Genomic DNA, 21,926 nt, shown 5'->3' on the forward strand with positions numbered 1-21,926 from the left:
GAAAATTCGTAGGGAATCTTTCTGTAAGGAGCCACCCCTTTCATCTGCCATTTTCCAACACTCGTGGCAACTTCCTTTCACCGGAATACTCTGTTATAAGACACGTCAACTTCTGAGGGCAAGAAAGCAGGAGCTGGAGGGAGCTGGCTCTTGCAAGCGTTCTTATGTTAAAATGACACCAATTATAAGAGGACTTGAGGAAGAACGGGTATGGATCCATCCCATGTATTTCTCTTCGACAAAGACAGTGGGAGTGTCCGCAAGTTTTCGTTTTTCTTTGTTCTCAATATTCCAAGTACAGCTTTCGCACGTAAAATTACACTTCAATGTAATAATAAATAACAACACCCCTCTAAAAACAATTTTAAATATACCGCCACCCCCGATTTGACGCCACTATTCAATTTAGACAATAAAGTGGCGCTTGTAACGGGGCAGACAGTGCCCGCAGTCAGACGAACTGGCAAAATCAACTTCCTGAGGCGTATGTCACGGATCAAGAGAGTGAGTGGCGTCTCCTCCCGCCCTAAATCGCGGTCATATCTGAGCTTTCATGAAGCAGTTTCATTAAAAGGAACAGAAAGAACTGTGGCTAGCTGAATCGCATTAATTAGAAGAATATTTGTTGGATTTTAAAAACGCTGTTGACGAAAGCTGATTGGCCGCGGCTTTAGCTTCAGAATAAAACGTGACTGCACAAAGCACTTTCTTCTGAGTCAGTCGGTAGCAACGCGAGACTTGTCTAGTCGGAGTGTGTCAGATTGATCACCTGATGCCAAAAGCCACAAGGAAGTTGTACGATATTTGAAAGGATCAAGACTCTTTATGTCTGTTAGCTTTGTTTATTTTGTACTACTGTCCTGTGGAATTTAAATAAGCTTAAAAACTAATAAACTATGGAAGAATGTCTGTTGAGGGATACATGCTTATCCCTTTATTTCCTAGCGAAGAATAACATCGCATTGTGACTGGATTTGTTCCTGAAAGAGGACAGACTCTCGAGAGATTACTGAATGCCTCACAGCAAGCGTCTCGACCTACCACTTTCCTGGATGGCAGCGGAGACACGATCATGAAAGAAGCCCTAAATGCGAGAGACCCTGTTGGGACTTAGGACACAGAATCATTTTATTGAGCAAACCCGCGAAGGGAAATTTCAGTCTTGCGGGGGAACATCCCGCAACCCAGGGGTTTCCTCTTACAGCGTAATTTCGCTCAGCTGAAGCTCTACAGTAGCATAGATAACCCAGAAGGCAGCCATCTTCATACTTACCGCCACCTGGGGACACCCGTTTCTTAAATTTATGGGGCGTTTTGAACTGAAGAGGAGTCGTGACATTCCAAATTATTACTAGTGTCCGTGCAACTTAAATTCAGTTAGCTCTAGTTAAAGCTGTATGAGAAATATGCGCGACAGAGCAGTTCATATTCAATTATCACGACACGTAATTCTCTGGTGATTATGCGTGTTATTCATTATAGACAATATTCGAAAGTTTTCAGTGTTAAATCCCATAAGCAGTGTACTATTTGCCTTATCAGTGTTTTACTCTGGTTCATGTGAGTTTCCATTGATCCTGCAGCGTGATAAGACCGCAAAACACCGGCCTTCCGACGTCGTTTCAGCCGCAGGTCCATGCGTCCGGAGAACACGTCGCATGCCTTGAGAAATCCATTCCCAACGCACCCATAAACTGAAGTAGCGCGGCACACAGCGTCAGAGCTGCTATTCCTTTGACACCGCAGGTAAATCGCCAAAGTAAGACCTAACAGCAGGTGCGAAAGCTGTAGGTGGTTTGAACTGATTCGTTGCAGCTGACAGTGACGTCATACAGTTTCTACTAACTTACCAAATAGACGTGAACTTACAATACTTTTATTTTCCGTCGTTTACACAAGCTTATTGTTAAAATCATATAAAATTTCACATAAAATTGTTACATTTTAAAATTGACGACATGTTTCGATATACAATCTTATCATCGTCAGGTCTATCAAAATTAAAATTAAAATCTGGTGTATCTGTTGCTCTGCTTATATTGTTTTTGTTTTTACTCGTTTTTACTACATCTCCAGGCTTCTTCGATTTTATTTTTGGAGACGCGCCTGGGTGCCTATATCGGGTTGTGTATGAGGTGCGTGTCCGTTGTTATTGAATGGCAGACAGTAATTCAATAACAACGGACACGCACCTCATACACAACCCGATATAGGCACCCAGGCGCGTCTCCAAAAATAAAATCGAAGAAGCCTGGAGATGTAGTAAAAACGAGTAAAAACAAAAACAATATAAGCAGAGCAACAGATACACCAGATTTTAATTTTAATTTTGATAGACCTGACGATGATAAGATTGTATATCGAAACATGTCGTCAATTTTAAAATGTAACAATTTTATGTGAAATTTTATATGATTTTAACAATAAGCTTGTGTAAACGACGGAAAATAAAAGTATTGTATTGAAACACAAGCATGATGCAATTAAGATATAAGACGTGAACTTGTAAGGTGACAGGGTTGATGTTCTGCGCAAGCGCAGTAAATGTTCTCATAAAGGGAAAACATAGGCCATATTTGTGTGCTTCCTTGCTTATTTGTACGTGTGTCTGAGTCTGTCTTTATTGCTCGAATTAGTGTCACCGTTTACTGGTTTAGTGTGCTGAGTTTTTACGGTCATGTCGGCAGATCGCATGAAGTAGGCTAGCACCCTCTCCCGTCTTTGACATTTGTCCCGCTGACAGTTTTTACCTCTTTCAGTCACAAGCATTACACAAAATGAACACGTTTTATTCAGTGCGTGAACAGTGTGAAGGAACAAACGTGACACGTGGAAGTACTGAGAGGATCAGTGTGAATTAAAGACAATTAATGGAAAGAGTGGAAAGAATAATCAGCAGGGAACAATTAAAAAGTGTCATTCTTCCAGTGTTTTCAAACGCAGTAACCAGGAACAATTCTATGCAATTGCAATAGTGTGCCATAAACCCCATTCAAATGAACTAACGTGGAATCACAGAAATTACCAAAACACAATATTATTGAACTAATTCGTGTTCGCTTTTTGGAAAGAATCAGTCTTACAAATATTTAAACTAGTTTACATTCCACGACAAGCACCAAGTGTACACATCAGCATCCAGATGTTATAAACATTCACAGAATAGAAACAAAAGACTGTGTCCTGTGCTCAATAAAGGAAAACATATTTGTAGTCTCTGCCCCTAGGATCCTCGTCCCATGCAATGTTTAAAGAACGTCTTAATGTGGTGCACGCCAAAACGAACGCATTTCTAATCATGTTTCTTTCCAGCGCAGTTGAGAAAGTGCTAAACTCCAGTACTACAAATGCATTAATATCTCCGATGCTTCGATCAGTGTTCTCTCTTAATGTAGTGTCGGGACTCATAAATTCACACGCATTAACAAGGTCCTCTCGTGTGATTGGCCAAGTGGACTGCATAATAGCTAACGCACATTGACTTTTTGAACGCACTACAGCATTAGGTATCTGCCAGACACGTGTATGAAATTCCTGTCGGTTAATTTGCAGGTCAGAATTGTAACGGAATTGCTGTCTGCCATGCAGTCAGCATTTTTACAGAAAAAAATTCAAATCGCAGCGAGTTAACCAGTGTAAAATTCTGAATAGTTCTCACAGTTGAACCCCAGTGAGTCAATTCGTAAAATAGAAATTAAATGGGGACAATGGATATGAAGTCACGGGAAATAAGTGACTAAACGGTAAATTTATTTTGTCACGAATTGTCTCGTTATTGGTGTCCGTCCTTCCGTTTCATTGTGAATTTTGCGCTCAACTCGCGGCTGCATTCAACAAAACGTCAAACATCGTTGAATATCCTGGTGTATCTTTCTCTCTAAACTGTAGCTTATTTGGCACAATCGTAAACGAACAGGCCTGCAGTTCTATTTGAGTTTATGTGAACCAAAGGTTAAGTGTGGCGGGAGGCAACCAGCAAAAGAATGAGCACGCAAGTGTCGGCTGTGTCAATACGAATCGAATCGTACCCAAATCGACTGAACACTGAATGGTCTGACATTAAATATTTGCTTCTCCTTCCGTAGAAACTAAATACAGAACAAGTTGTCCGCTCACTGGAGAAGGTTCACGTCTCACGTCCACCAGATTTCGTCACATTCAAGTAATTGGGAAACATGCAGTTTATTGTATCATGGTTGCCTTTCTCTCAGCCTCCATCATGCCAGGAGGTTAACAGTTCACATGCCCCGGCGAAGCAGTAACTCATCTCTTCTGGACCCACCTTCACTTCGTACCAAAATGTCTTCACTCCTTGTTATCCCCTCAGTATAGCAACTTACTGTTGCTGAGGATTTTCGTAGCGTTCCTCAGTTTCTTCAAACACCACAAAAAAGGGAAAAACCGGATTCTTTCCAAATCGTGACTCATTCACTGTTCGTAACCATGTTATGTGATTCAACGCTATCTAATCTGCAGCTTAAACAGTGTCACCAGATAACCTAAAAACAATGAAGGCCATGTCAAAGTACTGCACAAAATAAGGCGACCGTGGGAATAAATGCGGACTGAAAGGTGAATGCTGTCGCCAACTAGTGCCAGTGACGTCACTGGATGTGCAAAACCTGGATCGGTCTCTGTCACTTGTCTTTTTCATGAAAAGGAAACAGCATATTCTGTTACAACCGACATATGTTTATTGCTAGGTTGCTTTATATGTCTTCAAAAAACCAAATAAATTCTGCCGTCTTTTGAAACGTAGAGATTAAGCAGATGTTACTCATACCTTTTATTTCGCTTCTATAACTGACTTAATGGCGCTGTGGCCTGTTAAATGTGTGAATACTTGCTTAAGTAACAAAGCAGTTGCCTCGCAAAAAGTATGTGTACACGCATTCAATGAATGAAATAAATACATTTTAATAAAACAAACCTTTGCATACGACAGCACTGGCACTTACTGAATTAGTGAATCTTGTGTAAGTAGTTTGAAATGGCCATCGTCAGGTTCATGGCACAGTTAACAGCGATGAACAACTGACTTACAAGCGGCCACCAAACTTCCTGTTCGAACTGATGAGCAGGACCGTTAAATTCTTTGTCGGAACTCGAAAAAGTGCTCCTCGTTTTGTGCTGTATACTACCACGTCCTTCAAGTACTCCACAAGAAAAAGTCAGGTTGGGTTAAATCTGGCGATCTTGAGGTGGGAGGTACTCAATTTACCCTCCACCATTTTGCGTATCTGAATGATGGGAAAAGATGTTGCTGTGCCATCTGTTAAGTGCAGACCACACTAGGTCCCTCTCCTAAACACAACACACGGAGATCCATAAGGGTGGTCACACACGCTCCGACTTACTGGAAGGCCTGCCTTCCAAGTTAAAGTCGGAAGGTAAGCCTCAAACCTCTGAGAGTTCACACACGTACAGACTTTGTGTCAGGTTTGTGCTCATTCTTCTTATTCTTCAGTCGATGCTACAGAATGTTCAGTGAAGACGATGCCATTTTTAATCGGTCTTGCTGTTACTTTAATGTTGAAAAATAAAATAAAGTTGAAACGTTCTAAGTGTGTCAGAAGTTGGTTAGATGGATCAAAACATTCTCACGTAAATTTGTTGAATGAAATTCGATTAGAGCCGACGGACTGGCATAATTACCTGCGAATGAATGAGGACACACATTTGGAACTGTTAAACTACGAGGATTTGAAGTTTTCGGTAGCTGGTTGAGATGACTAAATGCTACAAGCCTTGCCTTTACCCTCGTCTCTGTCCACACACGTTGCGACTTGTAAACATTCAGTAAGTCTCGAGGCAAGAAATCAAGCGACTGCAGATTTATCGGAGGCTCAGTTTCCGGCCAAATTCACCACACACGCTCCGGTTTGCCTTCAGAGACGTAAGCCTTCCGGTAAGCCGTAGCGTGTGTGGCCACCCTAACAAGGTTCATATTCTGTATCATAATGTGTATACATATTTTTGGGACATCTTGTTCTAACTGGAAGTATAAAATAACACGTAAAAGTGAATGGTTTCATATGACACTACAGGACAAGGCTTTTCTGATGGTTTGTAGGGTTCTGCAGCTTCACACATTTAATTATCTCATATTTATCTGTAATTTACATTTTATGATTTTTTTTCTCATCACAAACTCCTTAGAATAAAGAGGATAATCTGCAAGCAATTATCGTTACAAAAGTGTACAGATGTGTTTTTAAAGACCTCTAACCGCACTGATTTTCGTTGTTTGCCGGCCAGGACAAACTCCAAAACAGCGTAAGTACCATAACAGCCATTCAGTTTGAGTTTGATTAAATCATTAGGACGATCTAAACAAGAAGCTGAGCGGTGTAACAGTGGTGGAACAAGGGACTCATGAAGTCCCCCAGGAGTCGAACAGCGTGTTGGGGCAAATGAAAAGCTGAGGTGGCAGAATTAAACCACCGAAGTTTGAAAGTTCCATATTCCGTGCGAAGGTAGTTTATCTGCTCGCCTCACTAGTGACAAGCTGATTACGTCGTGTACCGTGTCCCAGCCTGAGCGACAAATGAGGGCATAATCTGGGTTCTGAGGAGACCAGCAGCTGGCTGCGAGCTACGGGCCCAGCACGGCGAGTCACGACGACAGCTGGCAGCACCTGGTCTGCCGCGGCCTTGCAGACGAAGAGGAGCCCATGAGTTCGTCGACTGCGACAGCACGGACGACGCATCTGTCCACTGGCTACAAGAAGTAGCTCAGCAGCACCTCGGAGACAGAGACGTCGCCACCCAGCGGACGAGAAAAACTGACGGTGAAAGAAGTGACTGGATTATTTCTTGACAACATGCAGATGATATTCCAACACCTGGAACGTGTGCCATCGACTCCGCAAGACCACGCAGCAACGGACGAAGCTGAGGGAAAAAACACGAGTTAATAATTTTCGTCGGATTGTGTACAAGCGGCAAGAGGTCTAACGTCCTTTTTGCCGAAATCGCCAACCTACAGTCTTCAGTCTGTGAAGGAAAACGGCATGGTTCACTTCAGTTCTGTCCGACCAGTGCTCACGAGTTACAGGAAATTCTGAAGCGGAGTTCACCACCACACAGGAAGTAGATTATTCGAAGGATAATGTGTTTGACAGTGGTAATCAGATAGTCTCCAACGAGTATGAAGTTGAGGAGGGATGGATCCCCGAGGATCTGAATAAAGTGACGAGAGAAAGTGAAAGCGAACGAGTAGTCTGTAGCGACGTAGTGGTGGCGTGAGGGAAGGAAACAGTTGAGAAGCTGAGGAATGTGGGCGGAGCTAGCTGACGCTTTATCGATATGAATTCCAGAGTCAGTCGCCGACCTTAAAACACATCAGATGTAACGATAACACCTTGCAGACCTAAGCTGTTCATAGGCTGGCAATACTAACCTGAAGTCACTGGCCGGACATTCTGCAGTTTATTTAATCGTCCCATCGCATTTTCCTCTGAGAAATGCAATAACAGAAGAAATTAAATAAATAATATAAAACGAATAAATCGAACAGGCTCGATCAGCGATAGTCAGTCCTGAAAACGTTTGCTCCCAAGTTTGTTTCCACACGAATAAAGTTGTTGACCATTCCCGCTTTGAAGCACGGCACTCGGCAGTTCCCAGTCCCCACGTGACTGAAACAAATTGAACTAAATGATGAGAGCTTTTGAGTCCTTGAGGTCAGTGGGCAGATCTTTCCTCGCACTTGAGCCTTTGGTTCTGCCCTGAAACCCCAGAGTATCAAAGCTGGAACCGACTTAGATCCTAATCGCGATTGAAATTTAGTCGGCGCAGGGGAAGGAAGCGGGTTCCAACCTAACCTTTTCGTTGCAACTACGAAATTTTTGAGAGGCTAAACTGCACCCAGGGACGGCTACACGGCGTTGTGTATGACTGGCCAATTTCTCAGCTGTTCGCTGCATGGAAGAAACTGATACAAGCTGAAAACTACAGACACGTGACCGGCGATTGGTCAGAAATATCTGTACGGCTGTGCTGTCTATCGACCTATCTCGTCATCAAGATCTAGCTCGCAACATTCGATAGGAATTGCGCCATTTCCAGTTACACTTCATGTCGGTCTTTCCGTCTTTTACCTTCTAAACATTTGTCGTCTTTTATTTTTTTATAACAGTGATATATCGATAACTTTAAGGATAATACTGGTCGACCAGAACTCGTTCTTTCCACAAATATTTCAAACTCATATTGTTCTTACATCTGTTTCCGTCTATGTAACTGATATTTACACAAGAGTTTTGTCTGCTAAATCATTTTATGAAATTGTACTTGATGACACTTTAAAAAAGAATACTTTTTGTATCAAATTCGTAAAGAAAAGGCTCCAAGTCTTTTCACGATAGATATTCCATTTGTCAGAAACTTTTGTGATATTTGAATGAACACAGTTGTTTCCTGTAAAACGAGCAGCCAGTTGTGGCTAATGTTATCGTGGTACAATTCCAGCATTCGCCTGGAGAGAGTGAGACTTCTCAATACCGGCGAAGTTTGGTCTTGATTCAGTTAGCTTACGTAAGACACTTAATGAAAGATAGTAGTCTTTACTTCAACGCAAATTTCCGTCATTACTTGACACACGAAATAATATTTTATTTTGGTTTAAGAACTTCATGTCCTTCCCCTCTCTCGTTTTCTATTTCACTGCGGTCCAAGGATCAGGCAAGTCCATAACCCCGGGGTCATAGTTCACATGTTGTATATTCGTTGGAACGGCTTTCTGTCGCTTCTGAGTGTTTGTGGGGAAAGTAAGCACTCTGACGCTGTATCCACGGAGGCCCGAGTGACAAATAAGTAGCTAATATTTCATATTGACGGCTGCTTAGCTCGCGTCCCGCTGTCGCAAAATAAGGAAGTACATTCAAGAGGAGTGGAGAGCTCACGTGCTCATGTTCTGCGCGCACCTCGCGACAAATCGCTGTACACACACCGTGTCGTTCCGTACGTCTGGCTGAGTTCTGTGATTTTCTCGTGCCCATGGTTTTGTGAAGTGAAGAATGTTTTATGAAATTGTTCAATTTTGTATCAACTTCGTGCAAAGTAGGATTCTGAATATTATCGACTTTGGCGAGTTCTCTGGTATGAGACATACACTATCGTACACCTCCATTCTGGGTTAATTTTATAAATTTGATCACACACATCGCGTACCTACCTTTCTCACTTGTACTTTTCGGACACATTAATCTCCACGAAGCCAAACAAAAGACTTTGGTTTCATAGTCTGCAGTACTATGTGTTTTTTTTTATTTATTAGTGTTCTGTCTGACGACAGGTCCATATGAACAGGATCCTTCCATCCTTTTCTAGGACTGGGACCTGTTCATATACGTTCTTGGCAGATGATCCAGAAGTGGTTTGCCATTGCCTTCTTCTGTGTGTGAATGGAGTAATCGTTGGGATGCCACGGAAAAACCGGGGAAGCCCCCGGAGGAAAACTCCGTGATGCCTAGACCACGGCCTTGCCCAACACAAGTTATAAATCTGAGCATCACCGGGAATTGAACCCGGGACCCCAAGATTACAAGGCTAGCGTTCTGACCACAAGACCACCGTGGCGGCCTACTATGTCATACTGTGTGAAAATATAATGTACCTTTGTCATGCTGCTGTGCGTGATATTAAGTTAGAGCCGCCGACGAGTAAGTTAACCGCACATAATAAGTGTCATTTTATAACCGGTCGTGTCCCTTCTCCATGTCGACATCTGTCGTGTCGCGATGTGCGGCTTTTTCTTGCCTCCGTAGTCAGTGTTATGCGATAAAGTGCGAAGAACAGGCTCTTTCACCAAGTGCGTTCCTGGCAAAGCCTTGAGGCACATCGGTGACCGTCGTCTCGTCTTGGGTTTGTTGAATTCGGGGAGGAGGGTACAGAAGAGGGGCAGAGTGGGGGAAATGCTGCGGTAGCCGCGAGCGATGAAGTAGATTTGTTGCAGCCATTGTTCGTTGTAGTCACACACAGTATTCGATAACACATTTATCTATCACGTCATGCGACAAATATGACGAATATAATTTTTGACTTCATTATGAATTATGTTTGCATCAATATAATGCAAATCGCTCTCGAAATCCGTTAAATGGTTCATTTTTAAATGAGGTCAATTAATTATACGTTAGACTTACATTTAACTCATATTTCGTGAAATGAAGCAGTAAAATCTCCGACAAACGCTGAGCGGCGGGTGTCTTCTGCGAAACCAAGTTAATTAGCTCGTCTAGAAACACAAATTTCGCATGCGCGCTCGTTACTTTTCCCTCTTTCTTACGGTCTGGTGGGCTAATTGAAATATCAGTCTGAACAAACTTCTCGTATTTTGCGGCCTCGATATGCCAAGGTCATCTGTGGCTTTCGTCTCACGTCATGAGATCTGCTGGTGCATACATTTTTTGTCCAACTTCCCTGGGAAGGAACGCTGATGTGTGGCCGACGACGAGTTACGTCCAGCGACTGAAGCCCCAGACTGACTCACTGCACATGCGCGAGCTTCTGATGATTTCACTTTTAAGCAGAGAATACCGACATCATCTTAATGCCCGTGTTCGACCCTGCGACCTGACGATTATAACATCGCTGCCTTACAGTTTTCAGGATACTCATTTCCAACGTAGACATTTGAAAGCGCAGCGTAATTCACTTAGGTCTTCTTATGTCGTACTTCTAAATTGTAACAAATGTCCTCCTCTCATCATTTCCCATTCTCGTAATTCTCATCCAGCTCTTAAGTATCCTTGCCAAAATTTCTCATCTCTTGCAATATGTACCACTTCATATCGCTTCTATTATCTTTGGCATTGCGTTACGTGAACCAGTATCATTCTACCGTGTGTGACGTTTCCTTTGTCCCACCCTGTACTTTCTTACTTTCCCTTTGTATCACTCTGTTCTAACCTTACCTTCTTCCCATCAGAGTGCGCCTTGGTCTTCTTCTGTTTTGTTCTGTCAGTCTCTGCCCGGTGGTCGAACGCTGAACGTCTGTTCTACTCTTTTCGGACTAAATTCGGTAGGTCTCTTTCTGGCTTAGAAAGTGGGGCAGAGACCCGACACAAGTTCCCGGGACTGCTTTGCTGATCCATAATTTTTTAGTTTGTATTTTTGTATGTACATATTTACTTGTGTTTGGTTTGTACTTTGGTCAGTAAGTGATAGTCTTGTAAGGCGTCTGGGCCTGTGTACGTATCAAGTGGTTTTGCTTTTCTATCTGACTCAAGATATTCTGTTACTCTACTCGCATTTCTTCTTTTTGCTCTGATTATTTCGAACTGTTGTTAAACCGTCTACGCTGTTTTCCATTGTTCTGACGGATCGAGCCCTTCCGAACACGGATTATCTGAGAAAGGATGAGCTGGTATACGAAACCACCATACGGACGGGAGTTGAAGGTCCCCGACCTTCAGAAATATTTACGTGAATTAGCCGCATCTTGGCCTTGTACTCCATCGAACCTCTGGGTGAGTTGCGAACCTAGTGTTCGGGCTGACATCACGCCAGGATTATGACGCGCCTAAGCCATTTGACTTTCAGGGCTCATGACCTATGTGACCGCTCACCAATCCTTTAATTGGTTTGTGTTAATTCTGTATGTATTCAACGTTTATTTATTTTGTGTGTTAGGTCATAAGGTTTGATATTAGCTACTCATTGTCACGCTTTTCTTTTGTTGGTTTATGTGACCCATTTGTTAGTTCACTGAACTCGAAAATCTTTGTGTCAGGGCCTCACTTTCTTCAGTACGTAATCCGGTACCCCTATATATCTACCCGAACCGCGCCCCCTCCCTGGTTAAAAGGGAATGATCTTACTGCCTTCGTTTGAGCCATGTTACGAAGGATTGTCCAACGTGTCCTCCACGTGGGATCCCTTCTCGTTCTAATATTTTACAACCGCCCGTGACCCGGACATGACAACTACAGAGTAGAAAGAACCCGGTCCGGACTCACTCTTTTTTATTTTTCAAGCATTCACAAGTTTGTGCGATTCCTTCGCCGGCTGTACCACGGGTTTGAATTCGGGTTGCCGATCATGATGTTTGAGCTCTTCTGGATTCGGGAAGTTCATGTTCTGTTATTCCATTTATCCTTCATCGGGATTTACGGGAACTCCGGTTAAATGCAACACAGCTACCTCTCAGCCTTTGCCTATTCTTGGCCAAGTTAACTGTAAACTCTAAAGTAGATTCCGGTTAACTGGGTCATCGGTTAATTGGGACAGTGAGTGCTAGATGGCGCGCTTGTGGCGCGTGGCGTGGAGGAGTCAGTCAGTCATTGCGGATTAGCTCAGACCATTCAGAACTGCTTTGCTCACTGTGGTTTTAAACATTCAGACTTGGAGATGCCCGATAAGACCGACAGTGAAAATTACGCCATTTTGGAAGTGCAACACGTCAGAAACTACGAAGAGTTTGCATGCATCGACAATAGTCTTCAACGTTACAATGAAAATGAAGATTATGAGGACGCAGCTGTTGAACAAATTGCAGCAAAACACCAGAAGACATCAGAAGACCAGGAAAGTAATGAGGACGACACACGACTAACCAGGATGCCAGGAAATCTGTTGCTGGATTACGACGATACTTCATGCAGGAAGGCAATGAAGGCAGTTCTGTGTCTGCACTAGATACCTGAGCTGAATTTGTTCAGTTGCAGTCAATCAAGACTCCATAAATTTCTCCAACATCATTAACTGTTGAGAACTACACACAGGCGTGTTTGATACACACATTAAATTGAAATTTCTTTTAGCATAAATATTTATCTCTGATCTGTACCATTTGTTCCAGAATTCATTTTCAGTATGTTGCTCAATAAATCTGCTCAATTAATGATATTTGTCTTTTGTTTTAAACCTTTTTAACTCTTTACGTGGAATTGGGGTAGCCGCTTAATTTGGCTAAGGGGTTCTAGTCCCGATGTGTCCCAGTTAACCGGAATTCACTGTATACAAAAACAATAATTCTGCCTGTTGTCCTGTATGGGTACAAAACATGGTGTCTCACTCAGAGGGAGGAACACAGATTGCAGGTGTTTGAGAACAGAGTGTTGAGGAGGATATTTGGGCCTAAGAGGGAAGACGTTGGGCCGTGGAGGAAACTGCATAATGATGAACTTAAAAATTTGCACTCCTCCCCCCAGTATTGTCAGGGTGATTAAGTCGAGAAGAATGAGATGGGCTGGGCATGTAGCGCGCATGGATGGGACAAGAGGTGTGCACCGGGTGTTGGTTGAGAAGCCAGAGGGGAAGAGACGCTGGGGAGACCTAGACGTAGATGGGAGGATAATCTCAGGCGGAATCTATGGGAGATAGGACTCGAAGGAGACTGGATTTTGTTGGCGCGGGACAGGGTCCGGTGGAGGGCTTTGGTTAATTCGGTGATGAACCTTTGGTTTCCGTAAGCCATGTAGTTAGTTGTAATTACGAGGTGCGATCTGAAAGTTTCAAGACTGTGTCAATAGAGGGCGAACCGGATGTAGTACGAGCTTCTGCCGCTAGGGGGTGCGGCCTACATTCATAGTGAATCAGTGTGCCAGCCGGCATCATCGAATTAGCATTTGTTTCTTAGTTACGGGCGTTTTGGTAGTGCATTACACCGACCCTCCTGCGATTTCGCAATGGCGTGTGCATCAAATTTTTCCAAAGACTCGCCAAAACGGCTACGGAAACCTATGAAATGCTAAAGCAAGCATTTGGGGAGTCCGCAATGGGTCGTGCACAAACTTTTGTGTGGCATTCACGTTTTAAAAATGGCCGAACCTCTGTCGATGATGACGAGCGTTCTGGACGACCATCTTCGAGCACAACGCCCGAAAATGTTACGAAGATTCGGCAGGCCATTCACGAAGATCGACGTCGTACCATCAACGACTTGTGCGACATTGTTGGGATAGGCTATGGGACCTGTGAGCTGATTCTAAAGGAAGAACTCCACATGCGACGCATCGCAGCCAAGTTTGTGCCAAGGCTCCTGTCTGAGGACCAAAAGCAGAATCGACTTCTCGTTTGTCAGGAGCTCAAATATCTTGCAAGAACCGACCCCAACTTCCTTTCTAAGCTCCGTGTGACTTCTTCCTCTTCCCAAAGATGAAAATTCAGCTAAAGGGAAGGAGATTTGAGACGATAGAAGAGATTCAGGCAGAATCGCAGATGGTGCTTGACAGGCTGACAAAGAAAGATTTCCAGGGATGCTTCCAGGCTTGGCAGCGTCGCTGGGATCGTTGTGTTCACTCCCAGGGGAACTACTTCGAGGGTGATGGATGAATTTAATACCTGAGATAAGTGTACGGGTTTTTATACGCGCAGTCTGGAAACCTTTCGATCGCACCTCGTATATCATGTTCAGAGACATTTCGTTCCCCATGCTGCTAGCTTTATGTCTTTTACACCCCACAGGTTTCACGGTCCATTTTACCTCTTCGTTGGTTGAAACACGTGGTCATCCATTATGGTCTCTTCTTGGAACCTCGCACCCTCGGGGTTACTGTGAGGAATGTTGTTTGGGGGGGGGGGGGGGAGATTTCTTTCTCGGTCAGCTTCAGGACACGTGTTTGACATCTCACATCTTTTCAGCCCACGACAAATGTTCTTTACTGCTCCATATTAGATTTGTTCATCATGCATTAATAACTAATCCTTGCAGTATAGGGCTTAGACCTAGGGCAATTCAACAAATTTTCGTAAGACGCATACAAAACGTGATAATAGACCCAGTACCTTCGTTGCAGCAGTTCAGAGAAAGTTATCTCTCCTCTTCCAAGTTTGTTGTAACATTAATGAGTCTGAAAAGGAATCTCATCTCTGACAAATTCCATGGCAGCTTGCTTAATGTTATGACATAGCCAAGACAACGACAAAGAAATTGTGTCCGAAAGAAAGGTCGTGGTCGGGAGTAAAGAATTTTTTTCTGCGACCGAAGGTTCGCTATCAGGAGCGACTGTGGGCCGACGGTCGGCAGAGAGCTGGAGAAGCTATCTGGGATTGAATGCCGGGCCTTCGCGCTAAGAAACCAATACCCAGCGGTGACATGGCGCCCCTCTGAAGTCCGAACACTTTCTGCGCACTGTGTTCTCAGTCCCCTGAAAGTCACGTCATATTCTGAAAGCAAGAGCCACAGTTTCACGGCCGTACAAAACGACAGGCGTGATTTGGTGTCTGTCTTAACGTGATAACAACCGAGTAGACCAAATCTGATTCAGCAACACAAGTTTAGTGTTTTCACTTTCCATTCCGTTGCCCCACAGTAAGGATGTGCAATATTGCAAGACGAAAATTAAATGTTCTTTATCTGAATCATTCAGATTCCGGGGCAGAACTGAGAGTAGGGCACCGTGATAAACGAATAGATCCGTCAAACCGTATTTGTTTTAACTGCACACGTTATGAAGCTTTCAGCGGCATGGAGAGTAAAGATTCTGTATCTGTTTTGAAACAGACGCCTCGGTGCCAGTTCGACAACCCCGTCTTAAAGAAAGACCGCGGAGAGGAATTCGTGACACAGCGCCACCAACAAGGCAAGCGGGCAACGTCCATAGCACGCGGTGTTCTGGAGGAGAGGAGTCCGACTCTGGCATTCTGAAAATTTCTCTCAGGGTTCTGTGATTTTCCTCAGTCTGTACCGGACAATACCACCTTTAAAAGCTATTCATGATCATCTTCACATCGCACTCGGCGGTGTTCAACTAAACGCGACTCACTAGAGTGAGCGTTCAATAAAATGTGGTTTATTACAGCCAGCGCACACGTCCTACATTACCACACCACCAGCAGCTAGTGTTGCATAACATCCTACTTGAAACATCTTAGCATCTTCAGCACGATTAGGGTCCGAAGTAGGTTAATCACAGCTGCAGACAGACAGTCGGACAGTTAGCCTATGGCCATACACTTTCCATTCTTTAAATTACAGACATACATGCATTTCGTTCACATAAACAAACGATTCTTATATAGAAAACATGATGAAAAATTTATGCAGCATCTTTTTATAGAAAGGAAGGAAGACACAACTTCGGAGACCTAGAGGCAGATGAGATGATGGTCTACTATTAAAGTTGATATTTGATTTCTTGTGTCAAATGGAGATTGCAAAAGAGTGAACCAATGACTGGCCGTCGTGAACATTTTAATGAATCTTGAGAGATCGTAAAACGAAACAGTTCATATATTTTTGAGATTTATTAAACGATATTCTCAGTATATTAGGCTAAGCATGGAATGACATGATGAAAAATGAATGAATTGAAAATTATTTGGAAAGAAGCTGTCGTGGCCGAATTGAGTTCTGCAATGGCGTCATCTGAAAGAAGTAATTCGTAGTTAACATTTATGGCGTAAGATGGCAGGAGACTGCAGGAAAATTATTCCGACACTTTTATCTAAAGGATATCAAATATGTGTTCCGTGTGGGGTTGGCAGGTCTTAATCGCAGTGGAGGGTATTTTGTTGTTCGTGTGATGTCGGTTTAGGAAGGTTTAGTGCTTGCATTAAAAGTTTGATTCTGTACAGTCTCGTGATGTGAGATTTTTAGTCGTCGGTGGAGTTTGCGTAAAATTTTGTGTACAGTGTGTAATATGAAATGAGTCATGTTGTTGAGGTTATGTGGCTATGATACCAAGATTCTTGTTTTAAATATTTTTAAGAGTCTCGCGTTCAGAGGACAGTAATTGTGAAGTGCTACTATAGAAAATAAAATAAACATGAAATGGTCTCATGTCCTAATATTACAGTCAAATAGAACAGATTCATCAGTGGTCTGGACATGATGGACAGTTTGATTGGCCAATATAAAATAATGATGAGGAGTAAAAAGTACTATTTCTATCTCATTTTTCATCTGCTTGAACTATAAATAAAACATTTGTGGTCTTTGCATTGTAAAGTGCTTGGAGGTAAACAAAGTTATCTGATTTCAGGTTTCTGATGGGCAAAACTCTTCAGTTAGTTTAAATTGGGGAAAGAGTTGCCACATAATAATGATGTTGAAAGAATACTAACTGCAAAGTGGAGTGAAAGATTTGCAGTCAAAGCTCCATCTGTTGATATTCAGTTTGATTCAACTGACCACGTGCCTGACCTCCTGGAAAGAAAGCAGAGGAAAATATCCTGGCTGTAAATGATTCACAAGAATAAACTGTGAAGTGTTTTGTTTCATTATGTCTGAAGAAAAGTTGCAACTGCTTCAAATATTTTTGCCAGAAAAGTTATATTTGTTTCATCAACCATCAGAACTAAGAACATTTTGTTTAAAATTTGGATTAGATATTTAATTTTTGTATGTAAGGTTAAGACTGATACAGCTAACCGACGATCTGAAACAAGGAAAGAAGATGAAGTTCCAGGAATTAAAACGAGAAGCTGAGAATAGGGAAAACTGGAGAGCTCTTTTTGGGCAGAGTAATGGACCTGCCGTAAGACAGAACACTGAATAATAATATGTAAGGTTACAAATCAAAATGTGATTCATGAGGAATTTAAGAGCAGGTTAAATTTGTTTTATCCTTGCGTTTAATGCTTGCTACCATTCAATAAAGATCCATTTGTCTTTTGTTTGCTGTCTAAAAATGTGAAGATCAGAATATACAAAACCAAAAATTTGCCTATAGTTCGGTATGGGTCAAGCGTGGTCTGTCACTAAGGGAGGAATGTAGACTGTGGGTGTTTGAGAGCAGGGTGCTAAGGAGAATATTTGGAACCAAGAGGGATGAAATGCTAGGGGGCTATAGAAATTTGCGTAATGAGAAGCTTCAAAAGTTGTTCTCCATGCCAGGTAATATTAGATTGATTAAGGCAAGGATGAGATGGGCAGGGCATGTAGCTTGCACGGGAGAGGATGAATGCGTACAGAGTTTTAGTGGGTAAACCAGAAGGAAAGAGACCTCTAGGAAGACCAAGACATAGGTGGGAGGATAATATTAAAATGGAGTTTATTAAAATAGGATGGGGTGGTATGGACTGGAGTGATCTGGTTCAGGATAGGGACCACGGGCGGGCTCTTGTGAACACAGTAATGAACCTTTGGGTTCCATAGAAAGTTGAAAAATTCTTGAGTGGCTAAGCGACTTTGGCTTCTCAGGGAGGACTTGGCCACATGGAGTAAGGTTGTAACCATAAATCACTGTCACAGATATTTGTTTTTTTATTGTGACAGTTAAATTTTTCAGTTTATGTTGAAACACTGGGTTTGACTTATTTTTCTGTATCAGAATAAATTTGTTTTCTTACTACCAGAAGAGTGTATTTTATGGTGTATCAACTTTCTGTAGAAAATAATAATGATTAGTTATAATATTGTAAATAAACACACTGAGTGTATATGTTGGAATTACAGATTGAACTTGAGCCCACTGCATGGGCCTTTTGGAAAAAAACTAAAAGTATTCAATGAAGTTACAAAAATTGATTGAATAATTTTATTATTATCATCTTACCCAGAATTGTCATCTTCACAGCTGCCTAAAAGTATTTCTTATTCAAAAATGAAATATGCGTTTTAGGGTTGAGATACATTTGCTGCCGGAGTGTTCACGTCTTCTGGGTTTCAAACCGGACCTGTGGAGGGGGGGGGGGGTTTACATGAATTGTAGTCTCCCCCCCCTCTTGTAGTAGTGTCACAGAGGTATTGGAAATCTCCAGTGGCTTGGTAGAAGTTTAGTGAAGTTTGATGACTTTTAAGTCTTCATAACAGAAGAGGAAGAACTTTTGTGACAATCACAAGGATATGTGGACAAATGGAGAATGTCTGCATACCAGCATCAGGATGAGGACTAACTGACCTGGAAGGGCTAATAAGTAACTTGCACAAATAGCATACAGAAACACAAGCCACATATAATAATAATAATAATACTTTATTTCCTGTAGAACAAAAATACATTGATATAGGATATGTCAATCTATATTATACATTATCAAAATACAATAATGATTATGATATAATCCCATTGGAGATATAGCATTATACACATTAGATTATCAGTAGACAATATTTGAAAATTCTTCATTAAGACAGTCCTTCAACTCCTTCTTAAACTGATTGTTATTTCTTATTTGTTTTATTATGGTAGGCAGTTTGTTACAGAAGAAACAACCTGCTACTGACGGTTTGCTAATATAAAGTTCTAACTTATGTACATATTTATGATAGTCATTATTATTTCTTGTGTTATATGTATGTACATGTTTGTTTACAGTGCAGACACACTTTTCTTTTGCATATAAAATGGTTTCTTGAATGTATAACGAGTATACTGTTAATATCTTTAAATGCCTAAAACTATCTCTGCATGATTCAATTGGTTTTAAACCTGCTGTGTACCTTACTGACCTTTTTTGAAGAGTAAAAATTCGTTGAGTGAGTACTTTAGCACTCTGTCCCCATACGACGATTCCGTAAGACAAAAAGGGATAAATCAAACCACAATACAACATTCTTCTTTCATTTAGATTAAGTATTTTAGAGAGTCTATTAATTATAAATAGGTTACGGTTAAGTCTACTACACATTCTTTCAATATGTACTTCACAACTCAGGGTGCAATCAATCACAACTCCCAGGAAGTTAGTACTTTTTACTTTAACTATTTCCCTGTTCTTTATTAAAATTTTTTGATTACTTTCCTCCCTACGTTGTTTTGTCCGGAAAAAAATGTAATGTGTTTTAGTTGGGTTTATAAATAAATTATTTATCTCAAAATACTGCTCTACCAAGTCTGTATTGTCTAAGGTTACCTTATGGAGTTCATTCATATCCCGACCCATATTCAATATTGATGTGTCATCAGCGTACATTAATGTTCTGCCTTGTGTTAGATGTGGAATATCATTTACATATAAAATAATAACTAATAATGAAACAAAGTAGTAATAATTTCACTTCAGAAAGAAGAACACAATTATTATATAAGAATTTAAGTAAATGCAACATGATTTAAGGCCACAATTAGGACATGTAATTTATATGTTATTAGTACTTTGCCAACACTGTAATTTTTAACAGCTTAAAATTTCTATAACTGCACTTAACAACATTGAGAAAAGTGCACCAACGTTTGTGAAATAAATTATATAAGAGAACCTGATTATAACCAAATAGCATGTAAAAAAAATATGGACTGTGGTGTAATAATTTAATAAATGCCACTTCTTCTCTTCTTCTTCTATGGCTCTCTGGTCCGTATTCGGTCCATGGCCTCCTCAATTCTCCTCTTCCATTTGGTCCTATCCTATGCTGCCATCTTCCAATTTCTAATCCTCAGGAGCAGTGTGGCATCCATTTGAACTGCATCCTCCCATCTATTCCTGGGTCTTCCAACTGGTCTTCTTCCTCCAACACTTCATTTGAATACCATCTTTGGAATTCGGATGTCATCCATCTGAATCAGGTAACCTGCCCAATGTATTCTCTTGATTGTTATAAATTTTGACAAATAAATGCCACTAGTTTGATTATTTTTTTGTGATGGCTTAAATTGTATTTGTACAAATACCAGTTTTATCACTTAACTGCACAAGAAGGAAGAACAGATTTTTTTATTTTCCACAGAGTTCAGGTTCCAAAACAGAGAATACAAGACACATGTCTTTTATGTTATTTATCATTGTGTGGAAAATGGTGATTGGTATGTACCAAACAGATTACTTTATGCATTAAACCTTAAGTAATTTCCTAGCGACAGACCAGTGATGGACATACATCCCTTCATTCTGTTGGACAGACAAAACAGAGAGAAACAGAACACACCTTTGTATATATCAAACCTCACGGCAAATTACAAAATAACATGAAATGTTGTGACTAATTTATTTTAACACTGACCATCACATGGTCTGGTTATCTGAGTGAAGTTCCCGTCACAAATTTTGCAGCTCCATTTGAGTTTAGCTGGAGCTATGGCACTAATTACATATGCAATGCAGTTTCTTCCATACCTGCCTGAATATGTTGGATATGAAGTTAGGAACAACTTCATAATTCTTCTCTTAGATTGGCAAGTTTGTTGTGAGTGGTGTGCAGCATTTCTACAAACATGAGCGGAATAAATAAAAATATCTGAGATTCGAAGATTAAAGTGGCCAACCAATTGCCACACCTTGGCCAGACAGCAGACCATAAAAGTAATGTGGCACACTGAATTACATTCATTGCCATTCTTTGCTTCTTCGGAAAGTTTCTTATTTAGCTCTACATTCTGAATCTTTGTTCTTCTCTTGTTTTGCTTCTTCACACTTCCTTTCTGATTCTTTCATTTACTCTTCATCTGCAGCCTTGGCAAGTTTCTTCTTGATTTTTTCAGATATTACTGCATCTTTCAACCCATCTCTTTTGTCTGTATTTTGGTGTATAACACCACACAAGAAAGGCACTCGTATATTCAGTACTCACAGCTCATGAGGCTCTGCTGTACACAGATGGTCTACCAGGGAAATTGCTACATGATCCTTCAGCTGGTAAACTTTAACTATTGAAGATGGCTGTCGTTTGGGTTGCTGTACTGTCTAGTCCAATAGAAACTTTTACCAGACTACATGGCGCAACAACCCAGAAGACAGCCATCTTCAGATTGATGGCCGTGAAAACCTTAATTCCTAAAATTGTTCTTTTATTTACCTTTAGAGTACAACATGCTTTTCTATCTGCTGAAAATGAAAAATTACAGTAACAATTTCTTTTGATTACCCTTATTTAACAGTGCCCCTTTCATTTTCAGAGCTCAGCCTGTTGATGGACATATTTAGAAACTCATTTCATTTCCATTGAAAATTCTAGAGCGTCACTCATAGCTTCTTCTAGTTTCTTCTCCTTTATATACTCTTTCACTTTATCAAACCACTTCCTAATGTTAAGTTCAGAAACACATAAACTGGAAGTAACTGGCTCACTGGTCTTTTTTGCTATCTCCAAGTGTTGCC

General features: G+C 41.3%; 1 long non-coding RNA gene across 1 annotated transcript; it reads left to right on the forward strand.

Moving 5' to 3' along the window:
* The first annotated feature begins 16,366 nt into the window (after window positions 1–16,366).
* On the forward strand, window positions 16,367–20,167 carry LOC147874114 (uncharacterized). The gene is made up of 2 exons (XR_015534799.1): window positions 16,367–16,826; window positions 16,931–20,167. It is a non-coding gene; the product is annotated as an uncharacterized LOC147874114 (long non-coding RNA).
* The last annotated feature ends 1,759 nt before the right edge of the window (window positions 20,168–21,926 follow it).

The sequence above is a fragment of the Zootermopsis nevadensis genome, unplaced genomic scaffold, assembly GCF_977971745.1.
Source record: "Zootermopsis nevadensis isolate Lab colony 2312 unplaced genomic scaffold, Znev_1.0 Znev_ptg000011l, whole genome shotgun sequence".
NCBI classification, from domain to species: Eukaryota; Metazoa; Arthropoda; class Insecta; order Blattodea; family Termopsidae; genus Zootermopsis; species Zootermopsis nevadensis.